Genomic DNA, 23,146 nt, shown 5'->3' on the forward strand with positions numbered 1-23,146 from the left:
ATTTTGACACAACAGGTGGAGACTTTATTATGTATTCAATGAATACATAATATTATTTCTATCAATATGCACGCTATTTAAAATGCACACATTAATCTTTTTCAGTGAATGAGATTTGCAATAACATTTCAACAGCACTTCTGGATCAAAATGTAATAGAGTAATAATAAATAAATTGTATTTCAACAGGCTGAAAGGAGCATAGTGTAAGACATTATAACTGAACTTGTTATTCCAAAACATAAACAAAAAATACCATTTTCCCGTAAATGTGTTAGGCTGGTCTATATGTATTCTTTTATAAGTTACTGTAATCATAGCTACTATGCACCAAATTTTCTCAATCCATTCAGATATAATAGGAGAAATGCTACTTTCCCCCATTTTTAACAATATTACTCTCCACAAAATAATAAAATTGCATACTATTACTTTATCATTTTCTGGAATAACATATTTTAGATAATGAAGCAGAAATGTTTTAGGTTCCAAGGGTATGTAAAATCTTCTGTTGTACTACTACTACTACTACTAATAATAATAATTTATTATTTATACTCCGCCCATCTGGCTGAGTTTCCTCAGCCACTCTGGGCGGCTCCCAATCAAGTGTTAAAAGCAGTACAGCATTAAATATTAAAAACTTCCCTGAACAGGGCTGCCTTCAGATGTCTTTTAAAGATACGGTAGCTGCTTATTTCCTTCACATCTGAAGGGAGGTTGTTCCACAGGGCGGGCGCCACTACCGAGAAGGCCCTCCGTCTGGTTCCCTGTAACCTCACTTCTCGCAATGAGGGAGCCACCAGAAGGCCCTCGGCGCTGGATCTCAGTGTCCGGGCTGAACGATGGGGGTGGAGACACTCCTTCAGGTATACACGTATATATATAATGCAGATATAATAACTTTTTTCTCTTCAGAAGTTAAAAATGCATTGAATAAGGTATGCAATGCCATTTAACAGCACTTCTGGATGAAAATTATGATTAAGTCTGCTTCAGTGCCAATTTTCTAGAAAAAGAGGTGCTGGAACTCACCACGAACGCCTCTCTCTTTCTCTTAGAATGGGAATGGCACCCATCTGAGAGGTGCTGAAACTCACCTGACATGTTCCTGAACCCACCTGAGACTAGCCGGAACTGAGCTCTGGTGAGAACCCCCAAAAAGCCGTGGTCTGCTTTCCTTAACTATCAGTCAGCGAGTGGGCAGCTCGGTTCAGGGGCAGCTCACGGGCTGGTTAAATGACCCCCGTGGGCCGCTTGTGGCCCATGGACCTTAGGTTGCTGACCCCTGCCATCATCTGTCAGGCGGCATTGCTGCTTGGTCACAGTCCCACATCAGTGATCCGATCTTGTACTAATTTATTCATGAAAACAATATATTTTGTATCTCTTTATTTTGAAAACATTACCTGCCAAGGTTTCAGATCTTGAAGTTTTAATCGTTTGCTTCTACTCATTGCTCTCTGTTTGGATCTAGTTGAGTAAATGTTCTGCAAGGCATGAGCCACAGTATAGACACCATTGTAAATGCTGTAGCTGTGACCAGTCATGGACATTTCAAATAGAGACCTTGGAAGGTTCTGCAACATCTCTTCCCCAGTACACATGTCACTGACCTCCATTGGTGCATCAAAATTTGGAAATACACAGTCAAATGCTTGCTTCCAGAATTTCTTGAAAAAACCATCTCTTTCGGTCCAAGGAGGCTTTATGCTCTGAAGAAATTCTTGGAATGCTAGAAGATTTTGTGAGTGGATTGTGAAGGAAATGGCACCTTGGAAGAGCAGAACATTCCAAAACTTAAGAAAACCCATGGATACAAAATCAGTCTGGGCTGTAAAGATCCATACCTTTATAAATGATGTGTTTTTCTTATTTGTAGGATCTGACAGAAATATAATAGTTCTCAGTGCTGTAATTGCTAGAGATTCTCCATAAACAATAAAGGTAGTGACTTTATTATCTCTGATTCGTACATACATATTTAAAGCTATACCATGCATTTCATCCACATTATCAACGTGGAGTTGTTTTGGGATTCTTTGTGTGAAGGCTGAGCAAATGCCATTTTCAGAAAGCAATGGCTCCAGGGTCTGCAAGAAATGTTCTCCACTGTTATCATTCAGAGCAAGGACTCCAATCCACGTCCATCCAAAATGCTTAAGCAAGTGGATAATCCCCACAAATTGTTGGGCTTCATTGGGCACCATGCGGTAAAAGGAAGGAACCTGACTAGCATCATTCTCCGCTGGGGGAAATGAACCATATGCAAACTGAAAGAAAATGTGAATATAATCTCAAATCATATGGAAAACATTCATCCTGTAGCATTTGGCTTTTTCTTCAACAAATTCTAAGCTTTCTTTTTTCTAATTGCACATTTTGATTTGAGCTGTGACTAGATCAGTCTCACATCCCTGGAAATAAAACAGAAAAAGAAATGTACAAGGAATATGGGATAAAGATGTAGCCTTTTATATAACTAAATTTTAAATTATTGATCCTGACTAAAACAGATCCATTAATTTTGTTGCGTTTGCTCTGAGTAAAACCACTGAATAGAATACTTCCCAATACGTCTGCTCTGTGTAGAACAAACATGGAAGTAACCCATAGAAGGATGAAGAAATAATTGCCATCGGCCCCTTCATACCTCTTACCTGTGGTATCTTGTAGAGACCTAATGTGTCTGCCATATGGAAGGTGGTATCATGGCCAAGTCCCCCAATGGTGGATATGAGGGTTTTCTGGGTGTCACATTTGTAGTTGGGGACAAATGTCCTCATTTTGAAGAGGAGATCTAGAGTCGTACGGTAAGTCATCCTTGCATCATAATAGCTGTCATAGATGTGGAAGCCAAGTGTGATATTGGGCAGGATATTGGGATTCTCATTGACTTCTTTCACAGCAAATGCCAATGCAAGAACGTGCTGATAGAATTTTGTCACCACACTGCAAATAAAGTAAATTAGTTACAAATATATATATATATATATACTGCAATACTGGACACATTCTGTTTCAAATTGAAATTATTTTATTTGTGATTAATACATCAAATAATACATCTATTTCTGCTTCATTGACTATGCAAAAGCCTTTGACTGTGTTGACCACAGCAAACTATTGCAAGTTCTTAAAGAAATGGGAGTGCCATGCTCTCCAAAGAAAATCCATGATTGATCAGGGCATTACTACTTTGTATGGCACTCTCTCACACCTGCTGTTCTTCTATTGCTTAACATTTCCATCTCGGTCGATCAAGGAAACAAAAACCTAATCTGTATCTCCTTACTTAAGTGAGAACTTCATTTAACTGAAGAAATATGTTCTGTACCGTGAAAGCGGCAATGTAATAAACATTTATATGAAAGTATAATTGAATTCAATGAAGCTTGCTCCTCATCAGAGAGTTGGGGTAAGGTGAGGAAAATTGCTTGCACATCAGAACCACAGAATTGATGTGTGCAGTCCACAGTAGCTAAACACAGTCATTGAGCCATTGGGTGTCAGACCCAAAGGGGAGTCAGGTGGCATTGGATTTATCTTCTTACTGACGGTAAATTTTGCCTACTGTCTCTCTTCCTGGCCTCATGCCCTGTCCTTACAAACTTGTGCCATTTAACCTGACTCAATGCAATTCAACCAATCTCCAGAACCCTCCAAATACACCCACTTACTGAACTTGCATTAAAGCCCAGGGAGTTTCACCATGGAGCTTTTTCAGATCAGGAAAGAAGAAATGTTTTTTTGACATTTTCCTAATATTTAATGGAAATAAAACAATTCCCTCAAGTAATTAAAACCCAGCACACATTGAAACTTTAAAACACCTAGAATATGAGGGTAGTAAAACATAATACTCTTTTAAACAACAAGGAAGCTTTGGGAATATTGAAGGACAGTGTATGGTAGAGCTCTAGTTTTTTAATTTCTCTGCAATGTAACCTTATCTATTTATTTTACATTTTCATCCTTCTCTTCCCCACAAATACCCTTGGAGTAAATGTAATAAAAAAATATGAAGACTCTTTCCTCATCCCTTTACAAAATAGAAATCATGTTTTACTATGGGAGAACAAAAGCCATATTTGCTGTATGCAAACATAGTAGACTGTGGAAGACTCAGGAGGTGACTGAATGAGTCTCTCTGGAGTACATAAAGTTTCTTGTCAATCATTCAAACCATTTTTGAGCTGTGAGGAAATATTGTTTTAATAACTTTTTTATTCCACCATACAGTCAAAATGTGGCTCCCACTGCAGCTTTGAAACATCATTGATAAGACAAGCCCTCCCTTTAGGATTCCTGCCTGAAAGACATGAGACAAAGGGAAAGGCAACCCAGAGGGGGAATGGAAAATTCTTACGATGAAACATCAAACAGGTTCTGTGATGGGTGTTCCTTGAAGAAAACATCAAAGAAAACGTAACAGTTCTGAGACACAATCCCACCAATGATGAGGTCACCTGGCTGGTACCACTCATGCGGAACAGGAAAAGGATTATTCCTGGGGCACCGGGTAGAATTAGAGCTATTAGAAACAGGAGTGATTTGAAATAGCATCACCAGTAGCTGCAACATCCTAGCAGCCTAGCTTGTCTCAGAGTTTTATTCTGCTGTGTGCATCCATAGCAGCTACCTTTAAAGAGGCTACATTCAATTATGCCTGGCTCAGTCAATGCAGCTCTATGAGGGACGTTATGAGCTACATTTAATCAAAGTGTTACAAATGCACTCCTTGAGTAGTAACAGAGATTATATTGTCGTAAATTGAACTGATCAAGCCCTGCCTGACATTAGCCCTCCATTCTCTCTCCATAGGTCATGGGCTTATTTTTTTATCATGTTCAGGCTTGCTTGTTGATTGTTTCCTTGTTCTTTCGGGACACCATCTGGAGGTTTAACCTGGTGGGAGAAAGATGCAACAATTTAAGTAATTGCAGAATAGGAGTATTAATTACTTGTTCAGAGTTTGGAGTCTGAGTGACACTTTCCCTTTTTTGCTCCTAAAAACATATTCCCTTGGTGAGCTAACAGCAAAAGGAAGCTCAGAGTAAAGACACTGGTTCTGGGAAACAAAGCAGCAGTGCTATATTTTTAGTTTTCAACTCCACTTCTCTTGCAGGATATTGGACTAAATTCTCCATAAGATTAAGGTATATTTAAAAACAACAACAACACGCAATGTGCATGAGCAAGTTGCACTGGTTTTAAGTTCATGTCAGCTTAATTCTAATGTTCTTTGTTAATGGGCTGTAGCTTACTTTGTATCAGTCGGTGGGACACTCCAAAACATGCACACCCCTCAACTTTCCCAATTAAATTGGGAAAGCATTTTGCTGGCATGCTCTCATATGAAAGCACAGCACCAAAACCACACAAAACCATGGCATCTCAAAATGTGCGTTTTGGAGTGCCGTGCTCTTGAATGGGTCACATAAATCTCATGGAAGCATGGCCCCAGAAGATGTGCATTCTGGTTTTGGTTAGCCTTTTAAGGTGCCAAATGACTCCATGCTGATCTTATTGTAATATGTCGTTTTTGTTAATTATATCATTTAATTTTAAGTTTGTTAAAGGCTAAGGAGTAAACCCTACACAAATCCAAACTGGAGTCCCCAAGATGGTTGGATGGTGCCTTGTATGCCTCCTTCTTGCATCTTCTGCAGTCAAGCTGGTGCCAAACGTATTGCTCTGCTTTCCTTTGGGCTATATAAGTGAAGCTGAGAGGGAGGGGTTCTTGTCTTCTGGGAAGCCCAGGACCTCCACATACCCTGCCCAGGCTTGTGCCCCATGGAGGTAATTTTTGGTTCTGCTAGCACAGTGGTTTGACTTCACCTCTGGAAGTGCACTCCATTGTCTCTTGAGACAGATGGATGCCAACAATATCTTAAAGGTAAAGGTAAAGGTACCCCTGCCCGTATGGGCCAGTCTTGACAGACTCTAGGGTTGTGCGCTCATCTTACTCTAGAGGCTGGGAGCCGGCGCCGTCCGCAGACACTTCCGGGTCACGTGGCCAGCATGACATTGCTGCTCTGGCGAGCCTGCACCAGCGCAGCACACGGAACGCCGTTTACCTTCCCGCTATTAAGCGGTACCTATTTATCTACTTGCACTTTAAGGGTGCTTTTGAACTGCTAGGCGGGCAGGAGCTGGGATCGAAAGACGGGAGCTCACCCCGCCGCGGGGATTCGAACTGCCGACCATACGATCGGCAAGTCCTAGGCACTGTTGTTTTACCCACAGCGCCACCTGCGTCCCACCTAACAATATCTTAGCCTGATTTATATGTATTCTTTTGTAAAATTAGTTTAATCATAGTTACTAAGGACCATATTTTCTCAATCCATTCAGTTACAGCAGGAGATATGCCCATCTAGATTTTTAGCTATTATAATAATAATAGCAGCAGCAGCAGTTATAACTGGAACCTTTTGTAACATTTTTGTAAGATTCAAAGTTATTGTGAATGCCTAACGTTGATAGGCAGAGCCCAGGGTGGGGGAATGAAATGGTTCATCACCCCCTTTAAGCAGGTGTGATAACACAGAGTGCTCCAGTAAAGGGGTCTGGATGGAAGATTCTGTCATGAATCCCAGCTGGGGAGCTGATGGGCCATAGAACTTTAAATGGTGAATGGGGGGGCAGCTTACTAGATCAGTCTCTTGACTCTAACCCAGGCATGACCCTGTTCAACATCAACCTTCAACCAGGAGGCTGACTCAGGACGCATAGACAATACCTAAGTCTACCTATATTCATAATCAAAAAAGTTGTGGCCATTTTCAACTCTAGAACATTGTTTATTTTTTCTCCATCTGTCTCCAGGGCACACTGTGCATTATCAAATGTCAAAAGGTAGGGAGTGGTTTAAAAACAGCAGGGGAGAGCAGGCACCATCTCGCCCTCAGGATTGTGGGTGCCCGCCACCACACATGGGCGTGCAACATCACGCAGCCAGTGAGTCACCCTTTTCTCCATGGAGGGACTGGACCTCAGAGGCAGGGAGACTAACTTCACACCAGAGCCCTACTCCCAGGGAAAGGATGCCTTGCTGGTTGGCTGTGATGTGCAGACCTGAACTCCTTCTCTTACTTTCTTCATTGATTTTGTGGATGCCTGGCCCCCACAATTATATTATTTTGGGTGTTCAAACACCCACAGCTCCCTGGAGTTGGCTCCTATGAGGGAGGGAGAACTGTGTGCAGTGCTTAAAGTTTGTGTCTGGCCCACAGCACTGTCCCCCTGTTTCATTGTTAGTTTCTGTTTGCCACTGAGCAGCTGCTTAGGGTCACAAGACTCTGTTTACATTCCAGACACCTTCCATACTGTTGGAAGTCTCACCGGATGGGAGATGGATGTGACGTTAGTGGTTTCCTGTTCCTTTGTTCCTCTGTAAGAACCTTTCTGATATCCTAGAAAGATACCATGCAAACCACCTTTGCCTAACTTTGGAGCTTTGTGGTGTATGAAACCACATGTCAGAACCAAAAAGTCTCATGCGCTTGATGAATGGTTTCTTGCCAAACATCTTTCCATAGGGGGTACAACCAATCGGTGATGATAATCTGTGATTAAAAGTATAAACAAAACAGCTTCTTTTGCCCTTCCTCTTTGACAAATACACATGGATCAGCTTTACCTGGCTGAAAACCTAGACAAAAAAACACTTCAGTGAGTTTAGAGTGCCAGCATCGTGCACTTTGTTTGAGACCATATAGGGACTTTTGGTGGAGAATGTGTTTTTGCCTGCCTGGAATATATCATTGAACAGTGATGATGTCTCCTGATGGTTTGAATGGGAATAGGGAGGAGTGTGTGCGAGAGAGGGTAAAAAATAGACACTATAAATTAGTAAAAATTGCTTTCGGTATTCTGCCCATTTTTACCTCTGGTTCCACCCACCCCAGCAATTGGCCTTCAGATGGTTACTCAGAAGGGAATTCAGACCTCACGCTGAAAGGTTTGCCATCCATCCAGTTCAGCAAGTGAGTCAAGCTACTTAAAAAAATAACACCTTAACTATATAGAGTAGTCTTGATTCCCATTCGCTTGGAGAGAAGCAGAGTTGGGAAATGGCCTTTATCTCAAAATTTAGCAATGACTTTCTGTCATCCGTTTGCCATGGAAAAGTCATTCGCTCAACTTTTCTGCTTCTAAGGAGGAGAACTGTGAGTAAAATAGCCAAAGAGCCACTCAGAATCCGAACTCTGAAAAGTCATTCATAATCATCCCCAGCAATTACCCAAATCACAGCAATTTCTTCACCAGGTCAAACCTCCAGATGCTTCCCAGAAGCAGCTAGAAAACAACAAGCAAGGCTGAAAGTGGTTATAACTAACCCTGTGCACTGAGACATGGGGTAGGGGCCAGAGGCAGTCAGGGCTCTAGAAATTAAATTTCTGATTTTGAAATCACTGATTGTATTCAAAGAATGCATCTGTTACACTTTGATTAAATGCAGCACACACTCTCTATTATAGGGCCGGCTTAAGTGAGCCATATATCATCAAATGTAGCCTTTTCTAAGGAAGCTAGGACGGGTGAACACAAAAGAGTCTTCGTTCAGAAGGAAGCATGGCTGCCAGGATGCTGCTGCTATTGTTGTTGCTGTTTCTGAAACCTCCTGTTTCTAATCCTTCTAATACTTTCAGGTGTCCTGTGAATGATCCCATTCCTGTTCCACATGAGTGGTACCAGCCAGGGGACCTCATCATAGGTGGAATTGTTTCTCATATCTATTATGTTTCCCATGAAATTTTGTTCAACGAACACCCAACACAGAACCTGTTCGATATTTCAGCGTAAGAATCTTCCATGCCCATAGCATTCCTTCAAAACACATTTGATACAGCAATGTCCTGATCACTCATCAATATTCATTGGTCTGCATGTTGTTTATTAGCTTAGATGCATTGATAAGAAATAAAACAAACTCATTTCAGTATCAATTAATTTGAAAAAGAATGGTATATTAATTTTTGTAATTCCTATACTATATTTGCAGTGTGGTGACCAAATTCTACCAACATGTCCTTGCCTTGGCATTTGCTGTGAAAGAAATAAATGAGAATCCCAGCATTTTGCACAATGTCACACTTGGCTTCCACATCTATGATAGCTATTATGATGCAAGGATGACTTACCGTACTACTCTAGACCTCCTCTTCAAAATGAGGACATTTGTCCCCAACTACAAATGTGACACCAAGAGAAACCTCATATCCATCATCGGAGGACTTAGCTGTGATACTTCCTTCCATATGGCAGATACATTAGGTCTCTACAAGATTCCCCAGGTAAGATACATGGGATACAGGGATGTGGTGGTTGTTGTTTTTCCTTTCTAAGCTGTGTGCAATTGTTTTACTACTTAGAAAAAAAGAGTGTTCTTTGAGTGAAATGATAGAGTAAATATTACCTGATGTAGAAAAATGAATCTTCTTGGAATAAGATTTAGTTTGCTACAACCTTACACCTTTATCCCAATTTTTCCTTTACATTTTTTTCCTATACAAATCACAGATCAAAATGCCATTTTCAAAGAAGCTTAGAAGAAGCCATCAAAGAAAGAACCATTCCATTAAACCTATAAATAGTTTGAACTATTATTTGTTGAATAAAGAGTTACATGAGCTGTATGCAGTGTTTTTTTATACTTAGAGTAGACCCATCGGGTAATATTTCTTCTATAGTTTCACTCAGAGGTTGGGTGTGCTTTGAGTGAAACTACAGAGTAAATATTACCTGATGGGTCTACTCTGACTAGAAAAAATGAGTCGTTAGTTTGGTAGAACTTTACATCTCCCCCCCCCCCCATTTTTCCTGTATGTTACTTTTCTCTATTCCGCCCCTCCTTTATCTGCTGAAATCACAAATCAAAATGCCACGACAGGAAGAATTATTGGATTAAACCTATAAATGGCTTGAACTAATATATGTTGAATAAAAAGTCACATGGAACAGAACGAATTAATTTCACGTAACTACAAAACATATTTACATTTTCTTATAGCTTTCATATGGTTCCTTTCCTCCAGAGGAGAGTGACACAACTCAATCCCCATCCTTTTATCACATGGTGCCCAATGAAGCCCACCAGTACATTGGGATTATCAGCTTGCTTAAGCATTTTGGATGGAAGTGGGTTGGACTTTTTGCTCCTAATGATTACAATGGAGAACATTTCATCAAGAATATGGAGCCATTGCTTTCTCAAAATGGAATTTGTTCAGCCTTTACACAAAGATTCCCACAGCAAGTGCATCTTGATAACTATGATGAAATTCATAATGTAGCCCTAAATATGTATGTACCCTTCACAGAAAAGAAAGTCACTACATTTATTGTCTATGGAGACCCTCTGACAATTATATCACTGAGATTTATTATATTTTTGCGAGATGCTTCAAATAGAGAAAACACAGGATTCATAAAGCTGTGGATCTTGACAGCCCAGACTGATTTCATAGTAATAGAGCTTTCTAAATTTTTGGATTTTCAGCTGTTCCAAGGTGCCATAGCCTTCACAATTCATTCACAAAATCTTCTAGTATTCAAGGAATTTCTTCAAAGCATAAACCATTCCTGGATCCAGAGAGGTTTCTTCAAAGTCTTTTGGGAGCAAGCATTTGACTGTATATTTCCAAATCCCAGTGTTCCAATGGACACCAGTGAAGTGTGTACTGGGGAGGAGAGCCTGGACAGTCTTCCAAGGTCTATATTTGAAATGGAACTATCTGGCCATAGTTACAGTATCTACAATGCTGTTTATGTGGTGGCTCATGCTTTGAATGCCATTTACTTGTCTAGATCCAAACAGAGAGCAATGAAGAGCAGTGGAAGATTAAAATTTCAAAATATTCAGGCTTGGCAGGTAACACTTTGAAAATAAGAAGCAACAAGAAATATGATTCTTTCATGGAATTAATAAGCATAACCTAAGATTTCATTTTTTAAAAAATCATGGAAAAATAATGTTTTTATGGCAACGCCCATTTCACATATTTTCAATGCTTCAGCAAATCTGACCCCACCCACGGTGGCCGGCGAAGAATGGCTAAACAAGAAGCGTTCTTACCAAATCTATCTATTCGGTATTCACAAAGGAAGGCCTTGAAAAGTGCCTCTCTTGCAGTAATGGCCATGCTACGAGTAAAGCACCACCTCGTACACAGCCCCATTAAACGTCATCTCTTCGTTAGCTGATCTGTACTTTCTGTCTGTGCTTTCTGTTCTCCTGCCCTAAATGCCCATCGGGTTCTGGAGGAAGGGGGGTCTGGGATGCTTTCAAAAGACACTGAGTCTGTCAGTCTCTCCCCTAGTGCTTCTTCTGTTTCATCTCTCAATATTTCCCAGCTTCTCCCCACTGCAGCCTCTGAACTATGACTTTCTGCAAACCACTGATAAAATCTATACTGTCTCCCTCTTCTCTGGGAAGGGCAGGAGGAGGGGGGGTGTTCTACACCATTCCTCCTTCTCAGACCAGTCCCTGAAACATAGTGACAAATCTTTACATTTAAACATTAGTTTCTGTACATTTGGCTTGAAATATTCTTTTTCCATTGAATGCATAACAAAATTTCCATCTATTGTGTCTTTACCCAAATCCTTACATTCATGATGTTTTCCACAATTACCTGCTGCCTTATGGTCAATACTTTTTCTACTATATATTTCATTATTTACCTCACTCTTACTATAAAATAAAAAGGAATTCTGATTTCTGTTTGTCGGTAACATCAAAAACATTATTGAAAATATTCACTGAAGAATTATCTACTTATTCTTAGGCAATATATTCCCAATCTTCTAACAGGAATGTCTCACATTAATTCTCCCAGAAAGTGGCTCACACACCAGTTGTAAATTTGCACCAGTTGTAAATTTGCACCGGCACTCAGGGAAACTTCACTCAATCATAAATTATAACCACCTCAGACACAAAAAAAGGAGGCTTTTGCAGGCCGATTCCCCATTCAGGCTCTTACATGGCTTTTGAGCAATATATTGGTTCATCTGCTCATATGTCACTCACCCCTATCTTGGTTCACAGGAGCAGATAGGTTCTCAGTCTCCCAGCATAGAAAATGACATTTTCAGAGCATTGAATGTTCATCCCCTGTTAGATATTCAGTCCACCATCTACTGTGTCAAAGCAGCTTATTTTTAAAACTTCCTCTATGGAAAGTGAAGCTACAGTACTGTATCTAAATAATGCTCATAAAGAAAGGTGATTGTAAATCATGGTAGTTAGTTCAACACCTCCATTATGTTTCCACTCCTTATCTCTCTTTTCCCTTTCAATTAGTTGCACCATTTTCTACCTGCCATTTCATTTAACAACTCAGCTGGAGAAAGAGTGTCCTTTACTAATAAAAGAGAAATGGGAGGTAGATTTGACATCACAAACATGGTCACCTTCCCAAACAAGTCTTTCCTTCGAGTGAAGGTTGGATGGGTGGATCCCTTTGCTCCTGATAGAAAAGAATTCACTATTCATGAAGACATGATTATTTGGAACAATGCTTTTAACCAGGTAGAGAATCTGGGTATTCCTTTGATGCAATGCACTTTTGAGATAACCACCACTTTTATCTTTGGTAGATTCATGGGAAAACAATGTTTTAATAATATTTATTACATTTCATTTATGAGTGGCAGAGCTTAGAATGATTCAGGTAAAGATTATTTATTCATGTGCAGAATATGGTTTGTCTCTACTTCAACAGGAAACTTTCCATGACTCAGCTGAAGAGCATGTCAAAATAGGGCTAACAATCCCTAATCTTCTAATTATTCCTAGAGAGCTAATATTGGTTCCCAAGCTGAACTGCATCTGTTGTTGTTGTTTAGTCGTTTAGTCGTGTCCGACTCTTCGTGACCCCATGGACCAGAGCACGCCAGGCACCTCTGTCCTCCACTACCTCCCGCAGTTTAGTCAAACTCATGCTGGTAACCTCGAAAACACTATCCAACCATCTCATCCTCTGTCGCCCCCTTCTCCTTGTGCCCTCCATCTTTCCCAGCATCAGTGTCTTCTCCAGGGAGTCTTCTCTTCTCATGAGGTGGCCAAAGTACTGGAGCCTCAGCTTCACAATCTGTCCTTCCAGTGAGCACTCAGGGCTGATTTCATTAAGAATGGATGCATTTGATCTTCTTGCAGTCCATGGGACTCTCAAGAGTCTTCTCCAGCACCATAATTCAAAAGCATCAATTCTTCGGCGATCAGCCTTCTTTATGGTCCAGCTCTCACTTCCATACATCACTACTGGGAAAACCATGGCTTTAACTATACGGACCTTTGTTGGCAAGGTGACGTCTCTACTTCTCAAGATGCTGTCTAGGCCTGTCATTGCCCTTCTCCCAAGAAGCAGGCGTCTTTTAATTTCGTGGCTGCTGTCACCATCTGCAGTGATCATGGAGCCCAAGAAAGTAAAATCTCTCACTGCCTCCATTTCTTCCCCTTCTATTTGCCAGGAGGTGATGGGACCAGTGGCCATGATCTTCGTTTTTTTGATGTTGAGCTTCAGACCATATTTTGCACTCTCCTCTTTCACCCTCATTAAAAGGTTCTTTAATTCCTCCTCACTTTCTGCCATCAAGGTTGTGTCATCTGCATATCTGAGGTTGTTGATATTTCTTCCGGCAATCTTAATTCCAGCTTGGGATTCATCCAGCCCAGCCTTTCGCATGATGTATTCTGCGTATAAATTAAATAAGCAGGGAGACAAAATACAGCCTTGTCGTACGCCTTTCCCAATTTTGAACCAATCAGTTGTTCCATATCCAGTTCTAACTGTAGCTTCTTGTCCCACATAGAGATTTCTCAGGAGACAGATGAGGTGATCAGGCACTCCCATTTCTTTAAGAACTTGCCATAGTTTGCTGTGGTCGACACAGTCAAAGGCTTTTGCATAGTCAATGAAGCAGAAGTAGATGTCTTTCTGGAACTCTCTAGCTTTCTCCATAATCCAGCGCATGTTTGCAATTTGGTCTCTGGTTCCTCTGCCTCTTCTAAATCCAGCTTGCACTTCTGGGAGTTCTCGATCCACATACTGTTTGAGCCTTCCTTGTAGAATTTTAAGCATAACCTTGCTAGCGTGTGAAATGAGTGCAATTGTGCGGTAGTTGGAGCATTCTTTGGCACTGCCCTTCTTTGGGATTGGAATGTAGACTGATCTTCTCCAATCTTCTGGCCACTGCTGAGTTTTCCAAATTTGCTGGCATATTGAGTGTAGCACCTTAACAGCATCATCTTTTAAAATTTTAAATAGTTCAGCTGGAATACCATCACTTCCACTGGCCTTGTTATTTGCAGTGCTTTCTAAGGCCCATTTGACTTCACTTTCCAGGATGTCTGGCTCAAGGTCAGCAACCACACTACCTGGGGTGTACGAGACATCCATATCTTTCTGGTATAATTCCTCTGTGTATTCTTGCCACCTCTTCTTGATGTCTTCTGCTTCTGTTAGGTCCTTACCACTTTTGTCCTTTATTATGGTAATCTTTGTACGAAATGTTCCTTTCATATCTCCAATTTTCTTGAACAGATCTCTGGTTCTTCCCATTCTGTTGTTTTCCTCTATTTGTTTGCACTGCTCGTTTAAGAAGGCCTTCTTGTCTCTCCTTGCTATTCTTTGGAAATCTGCATTCGATTTCCTGTATCTTTCACTATCTCCCTCGCATTTTGCTTGCCTTCTCTCCTCCGCTATTTGTAAGGCCTCGTTGGACAGCCACTTTGCTTTCTTGCATTTCCTTTTCATTGGGATGGTTTTCGTTGCTGCCTCCTGTACAATGTTACGAGCCTCCATCCATAGTTCTTCAGGCACTCTGTCCAGCAAATCTAAATCCTTAAACCTGTTCCTCACTTCCACTGTGTATTCATAAGGGATTTGACTTAGATTGTATCTTACCGGCCCAGTGGTTTTTCCTACTTTCTTCAGTTTAAGCTTGAATTTTGCTATAAGAAGCTGATGATCTGAGCCACAGTCAGCTCCAGGTCTTGTTTTTGCTGACTGTATAGAGCTTCTCCATCTTTGGCTGCAGAGAAAATAATCAATCTGATTTCGATACTGCCCATCTGGTGATGTCCATGTGTAGAGACGTCTCTTGTGTTGTTGGAAAAGCGTGTTTGTGATGACCAGCTTGTTCTCTTGACAGAACTCTATTAGCCTTTGCCCTGCTTCGTTTTGATCTCCAAGGCCAAACTTGCCAGTTGTTCCTTTTATCTCTTGATTCCCTACTTTAGCATTCCAATCCCCTATAATGAGAAGAACATCCTTCTTTGGTGTCACTTCTATAAGGTCTTGTAAGTCTTCATAAAATTGGTCTATTTCAGTTTCTTCAGCACCAGTGGTTGGTGCATAAACTTGGATTACTGTGATGTTAAAAGGTCTGCCTTGGATTCGTATCGAGATCATTCTATCATTTTTGAGATTGCATCCCAGTACAGCTTTCGCCACTCTTTTGTTGACTATGAGGGCCACTCCATTTCTTTTACGGGTTTCTTGCCCACAGTAGTAGATGTGATGGTCATCCGAACTGAATTCGCCCATTCCCGTCCATTTTAGTTCACTGATGCCCAGGATGTCAATATTTATTCTTGCCATCTCATTTTTGACCACCTCCAACTTACCTAGGTTCATGGTTCTTACATTCCAGGTTCCTATGCAATATTTTTCTTTACAGCATTGGACTTTCCTTTCGCTTCCAGGCATATCCGCAACTGAGCGTCCTTTCGGCTTTGGCCCAGCCGCTTCATCAGCTCTGGATCTACTTGTACTTGCCCTCCGCTCTTCCCCAGTAGCATGTTGGACGCCTTCCGACCTGAGGGGCTCATCTTCCAGCGTCATAACTTTTATATGCCTGTTGTCTTTGTCCATGGAGTTTTCTTGGCAAGGATACTGGAGTGGCTTGCCGGTTCCTCCTCCAGGTGGATCACGTTTGGTCAAAACTCTCCACTATGACCTGTTCATCTTGTGTGCCCTGCTCGACGTAGTTCATAGCTTCTCTGAGTTCTTCAAGCCCCTTCGCCACGGCAAGGCAGTGATCCATGAAGGGGTATGAACTGCATCTAGAAGGGGCCAAAAGGCTGTCATTTAGCTTCTTCTGACTTCATTTGTTGCTATATTCTGCTGCTGGTTAGGAGACCACAGAGGATCAGTGACCGCTACCTGCTTCCCCCTCCGCCTAGGTTGAATTAAATCTTCCCTTCTAGTATGCAGCATGAGATAAGCTTAGCATCATGTTGTTGTTATTTAGTCGTTTAGTCGTGTCCGACTCTTCGTGACCCCATGGACCAGAGCATGCCAGGCACTCCTATCTTCCACTGCCTCCCGCAGTTTGGTCAGACTCATGTTTGTAGCTTCGAGAACGCTGTCTAACCATCTTGTCCTCTGTCGTCCCCTTCTTCTTGTGCCCTCCATCTTTCCCAACATCAGGGTCTTTTCCAGGGAGTCTTCTCTTCTCATGAGGTGGCCAAAGTATTGGAGCCTCAGCTTCATGATCTGTCCTTCCAGTGAGCACTCAGGGCTGATTTCCTTAAGAATGGATACGTTTGATCTTCTTGCAGTCCATGGGACTCTCAAGAGTCTCCTCCAGCACCACAGTTCAAAAGCATCAATTCTTCGGCGATCAGCCTTCTTTATGGTCAAGCTCTCACTTCCATACATCACTACTGGGAAAACCATGGCTTTTGCTATACGGACCTCTGTTGGCAAGGTGATGTCTCTGCTTTTTAAGATGTTTTCTAGGTTTGCCATCGCTTAGCATCATAGTTTGGGCCAATTAGGAATGTATGATATATCCTGTGATTGACTGGTCAGAGTGGGCTAGGTAACTTATTCCACTTACTTTATCCAGCTACCCACAAGTGCATGGTAGGTACAGTTACACTTCAGGTGAATTCTGGTTCTCGCCACTTGTCACAGGGCTCTGTGAACCACGTGGGTGACTTTTTGAAATAAACCTGTGTCATAGCAGGTTTAAGAGCCTGATAGAAGATTTAAACATTTCCCATACATGTTCTACGCTATTTATAAATTCCTAAAGTTACTGCTAATAAAGTGGATCTTGTGTCTTGCCTTTTTTTATTGGCTTCCTAACAAAAAAATAGGCCAATGGCTCTGCTTTGTATGAAGCAGCTTTCTAATGCCTTTTGTTTTATGTTTACATTTTTATTTGCAGTGCAGTGACATAGAATTTTTAAAAATAAAAATCTCTCTCTTATGAAATTATTTGTTGTTTCTGGATAGGTGGTGCCCATTTCTGTATGTAATGACTACTGTCGCCCTGGAAATCAGAAGAAAAGGAAGGAAGGGAAGAAATTTTGCTGCTATGATTGTACTCTATGTCCAGAAGGAAAGATTTCAGAAAAGAATGGTATATGGCATTTTAGTTGTTTAATACTCCTAATGATCATTGCATAAGATCCTTGGAAAAGAATTAATGACTACACTTTGCATTTGCCTGTACAGGCGCATTATGAATGACACAGGAAACTGGTATTGGGTTGAACTTCGCCACAACTTTATTGATTACTGGAATGAGTAAGTTTGGTTAAGGTATTGGGCATGTATCCAGCATCAGGTAGCCCATCTGCTACTTGGTAGGAATCTGGTGGGTTAAACTTGTGCTGGGGACTTGCCCCTGACATGGATTGGATTCAACAACCCCACATAAGCCGCCATTTAGAGAGATGCTTGGACGCATGAATCCCCTGGTGAACTCCAAGACAGAGTCACCCAACTGTGCAAGCAGGCCAATATTATTGCAGGTGAAAATTCCTCCCTGGGCCCCGAATACAGAGAACACATAAACCATAGCAAGGTCTGAAGGCAACATGCCTGCTTCCCCCCCATAGCTGTCAACTTTTCGGAATATGGGAATTTCCCTTTAAGAAAGGGAAATGTTGATAGCTATGCTTCCCCCCTGCGTGGGCCGTAAATATAGGTGGGTGGAAAACCACAAAACAATAGGCCAAGAGGGCAGGTTGAACCTGGCCACTCCTTAAATCAGCTAGAGGAGGGCTGGTAGTAGCCCCCAAGCCCCTGCCTCTGATTGGCTAAGTGGGAACTAACTGCCATTACTTGAGAGCCCAAAGAGGCTGGATGTCGACAGCTCCAGGGGACCGTCACCTCCCATAGCAGGAAGATGGTGGCCTCACTGGACCCACACTATCCTGCTTAGAGTAGTGTACTAATCAGGAACTACAATTGTCTGGCATTTGCAGATTTCTGATAGATTCAACAGAATGCTCAAAGGGTAATTCACATAATGTTATATGACTATCAGCTCAGAAAAAAACAAAAGGTTAAGATAACTGGAAGTAAAGGGTGCACATGAATAGTCACTGAAATTTGACCCCATCCTATATTTCAGATATGGATGACTGTGTCAGATGCCCAGCAGATCAATATCCAAACAAGAACAAAAATGGATGCATCCCCAAAACAATCAGCTTTCTTTCTTATGATGAATCTTTTGGGATCGGCTTGGCCTCCCTTGCTCTTTCTTTTTCACTGCTCACAACTTTCATGATAGGAACTTTTATTAAATACAAAGACACTCCCATTGTCAAAGCTAACAACAGGGATCTCACCTACGCTCTCCTCATTGCGCTCCTGCTCTGCTTCCTCTCCTCATTTCTGTTCATCGGACACCCTGGGAAAGTGACTTGCCTCCTTCCCCAACCAATGTTTGGCATCGTCTTCTCACTGGCTGTTTCATGTGTGTTGGCAAAGACTGTCACTGTAGTTGTAGCTTTCATGGCTACTAAGCCAGGGTCTAGCATGAGGAAGTGGGTAGGAAAAAGGCTGGCCTATGCCATGGTCCTTTCCTGCTCTCTTACTCAAGCAAGTATTTGTACTGTGTGGTTAATGACTTCTCCCCCATTCCCCCAACTAGACATGGACTCAGTAGCAGAAGAAACTGTTGTGCAATGTAGTGAAGGCTCAGTGACCATGTTTTACTGTGTCCTGGGCTACATGGGCCTCCTGGCCATTGCCAGCTTCATTGTGGCATTTGCAGCTCGCAAATTGCCAGGCAGTTTCAATGAAGCCAAGTTCATTACCTTCAGCATGTTGCTGTTTTGCAGTGTTTGGCTATCTTTTGTCCCAACCTACCTGAGCACCAAAGGGAAACTCATGGTGGTGGTGGAGATCTTCTCCATCTTGTCCTCCAGTGCTGGGTTACTGGGCTGCATCTTTGCGCCTAAATGCTACGTCATTGTGCTCAGGCCTGAGCTGAACAACAGGGAGCAACTGATAAGGAGAAAGATATAAACTGTATCTTTTTTCTGCAATATATTGTATTGCTGTATATTAAATTTTTTAGTATAAAAGTATTTATTTTGGGTGAGTATCACTCCTCCATGGTGATACTCTTTTCGGGGAGGGATTTTTAAAATTTTAGGTTTCTGAAATTTAAGCAGATAAAAATGCTTGGTCACCTTAGATCAGGGATCGGGAACATCTGGCCAGTGGGCCCAATTTTGCACTGTCGAGGCCTCAATTGTTAGGCCATTCCTGACCGACCACACCTACCTTCTTCACAGCCACATTTTATGTGGCTTCCAAGAAACAATCAGGAGCCTAAGGAAAGTTTCCAGTTTTTCTCTTCCTAGATGAAGGTCCCTCTGGAGGACTGTATCCAGCTTTCCTAACCCCTGAATTTGAAAGTCTAATTAAAAGCTGCTACAGGAGAAAGACAATAAGGAACATAATGAGATTTGTCTTTCTAAGAGCAGGGGAAACTGCTAAGTCTGAAACTGTCTGTTAAATTTGCTTTAATGCTGAATATGCACACTTGTATTTATGATACTCAGATGTTGCTTTTGACATGTTTTTATTTTTGGTATTATGTTGTTTTGCTTTTTTATTATGAAAATATTCTGGGGTTGATTGATTTTCAAATGCAATCTTTTAAAAGGGCATAGGATGTCAATCATATCAACCAAAGACCTGGTTAAAAAGGAACATTTCTGCCTGGGGCCCAAACGCGTTTAATGAATGCACCAGGTGAATTTCCCTAAGGAGAGCAATCCATAGATGGGGGACCACTGTAGAGAAGACCTGCTTTTATGTTGCCACCTTCTGGACCTCTTGAGGAGGAGGCACACTGAGGAGGGCCTCAGAAGATGATCTCAGGGTCTGGGTAGATTCATATGGGAAGAGGTGGACCTTGAGGTATTTCAGCCCTGAGCTATTTAAGGCTTTATAGGTCAAAACCAGTGCCTAGAATTGGGAAGAATCCTGTGGGTCATTTAACCCAACCCACTGCAATGCAGGAAGCTCAGCTAAAGAATCCATGACCGATTAACATCCAACCTTTCATTAAAATGCTTCAGTGAAATCCTTTGCCTCTGGTGGGAGTCTGTTCCACCGTCAAACAGCTCTTACAGTCAGAAGGTTCCCATACAATCCCTCTTAAAAGAATAAAGACACAAGAGTCTTTCCTTAAAAGGAAGAAAAGTATACCCACACTCAGTTTACAGTATGATTCCTGAAGGCAGGTTTTGCTAGTAGTTACAGAACATAGTGTGAGTTTATCCCTTAGGGGGATTGAGTCCATGTGCAGGTAGCTGAGAGCCAGCAGACAGCAAAATACATTAAGAGAACAGCATCAAGAGAATGAAATGGCTGTAGGAGAGCAGCATGGCATCAAGAGGACTATGGCAGCGTGACTTGGCTCCTTTATGGAGTCAGCATGCGTCAAACCCATGTCCCTGGTCACATGCAGGGGAGTACACCCCATGCCATTGGAAAAGGAAATTATACTGATTGGAGTAACATTTCGCCTGCCTGTGCCCACTCTAGGGAAACAAGGAATGTTGTATTTGACTGCTCCAGTGGATTATATCCCAAAAAAATTGTGCGTGGGTTGCTCTGTCACTGGCTTGGGCATGCATGGGTGGCGGCAACAGGGGGGCCATCTGATGATTGCCCTAAAAAAGCTCAACAACTTTTTGTATCCAGATTTTTACCTCTGGAAATATGGCAATACTAGAGTTGGAATCTCCTTTCTTATAACTTGAATCCATTGACATGGGTCCCACCCTCTGCAGCTGGGTAATGTGTGTGTGTGGTGGGGAGCAGCAATCATATGATGATGATGATGATGAAGGGGAATCCTCCTTGCTTAAATTCCACTGTAACTGCTACAAAAATGTAAAATTCCTCCATTTGTCCAGCATAGTAAAAAATTGGTGGGTTCAAGCAGGTGAGTCAAGACAGCTGTTTTTAAACAATAGCTTTACTGTACAGAGAGGAGTTGGTTCCCATCCCTTTGGAAAGAAATGGAGTTGGGATGTGTCCTTTACCTCAAAATCTAGCACTGCTATTTACCCAATAACTTCACTCTGAGTTTTTTGTTGTCAGCTTACCATGGAAAAGTCATTTGGTCACTTTATCTGCCTCTAAGGAGCAGAACTGTGAGTAAAAAATGACAAGGAGCAACTCAGACTCCAAACTCTGATGAAGTCATTCATAATCACACCCAGCAATTACCCAAATCACAGCAATTAATTCACCAGGTCATACCTTACAAATGCTTCCCAGAAGCAGCTAGAAAACAACAAGCAAGCCTAAAGGTTGTTATAACTAGTCCTGCATACAGAGACCTGAGGTAGGGGCCAGAGGCAGTCAGGGTTCTAGCAATTAAATTTCTGATGTTCAAATCCCTTATTGTAATCATAGAATGGATTTGTTACACGTTGATTAAATGCAGCACACACTCCCTATTATAGGGCTGGGTTAACAGAGACATGGATCATCCAATGTAGCCTTTTCTAAGGCAGCTAGGATGGGTGAACACAAAAGAGTCTTCGTTCAGAAGGAAGCATGGCTGCCAGGATGTTGCTGCTATTGTTGTTGCTGTTTCTAATACCTCATGTTTCTAATCCTTCTAATACTTTCAGGTGTCCTGTGAATGATCCCATTCCTGTTCCACATGAGTGGTACCAGCCAGGGGACCTCATCATTGGTGGAATTGTTTCTCATATCTATTATGTTTCCCATGAAATTTTGTTCAACGAACATCCAACACAGAACCTGTTCGATATTTCAGCGTAAGAATCTTCCACGCCCCTAACATTCCTTCAAAACACATTTCCTTTTCTCTCATATCTATTAGTCAAGAATACTAAGGAGAGGAGTATCTTATAACTGACATTTGTAACAGCAATGCCTTGATGAATCATCAATGTTCATTGATCTGCATGGTGTTTATTAGCTTAGATGCATTGATAAAAAATAAAAGAAACTCTCTTCAGTATCAATTAATTTGAAAAAAGAAAGCTGTAAAGTATCGTAGTATTTTAATTTTTGTAATTCCTTTACTTTATTTGCAGTGTGGTGACCAAATTCTACCAACATGTCCTTGCCTTGGCATTTGCTGTGAAAGAAATAAATGAGAATCCGAACATTTTGCAGAATGTCACACTTGGCTTCCACATCTACGACAGCTATTATGATGCAAGGATGACCTACCGTACTACTTTAGACCTCCTCTTCAAAATGTGCAAATTTATCCCCAACTACAAATGTGATACCCAGAAAAACCTCATAGCCATCATTGGAGGACTTGGCTCTGATACGTCCTTCCATATGGCAGATACATTAGGTCTCTACAAGATCCCCCAGGTAAGATATTTGGGAATTGTCTTTTTTTCCTTTCTGAGCTGTATGCAATGGGGTTTTTTTTCTACTTAGAAAAAAAAAGTTGCGCTTTGAGTGAAACTTTAGAGTAAATATTACCTGATGTGTCTACTCTGAGTAGAAAAATGAGTCTACTTGCAATACAATTTAGTTGGGTACAACCTTACACCTTTATCCCCTTTTTGCTGTACGTTTCTTTTTTACTGATCTGTTCAAATCACAAATCAAAATGCCATTTTCAAAGAAGCTTAGAAAAAGCCATCAAAGGAAGAATCATTCAATTAAACCTATAAATGGCTTGAAATAATATTTGCTGAATAAAGAGTTACCTTGAACAGAAGAAATTAATTTCACGTAACTACAAAACATATTTACATTTTCTTATAGCTTTCATATGGTTCCTTTCCTCCAGAGGAGAGTGACACAATTCAGTCCCCATCCTTTTATCACATGGTGCCCAATGAAGCCCACCAGTACATTGGGATTAT

This window comes from Podarcis filfolensis (genome assembly GCF_964270895.1).
Source record: "Podarcis filfolensis genome assembly, chromosome: 13".
NCBI classification, from domain to species: domain Eukaryota; kingdom Metazoa; phylum Chordata; class Lepidosauria; order Squamata; family Lacertidae; genus Podarcis; species Podarcis filfolensis.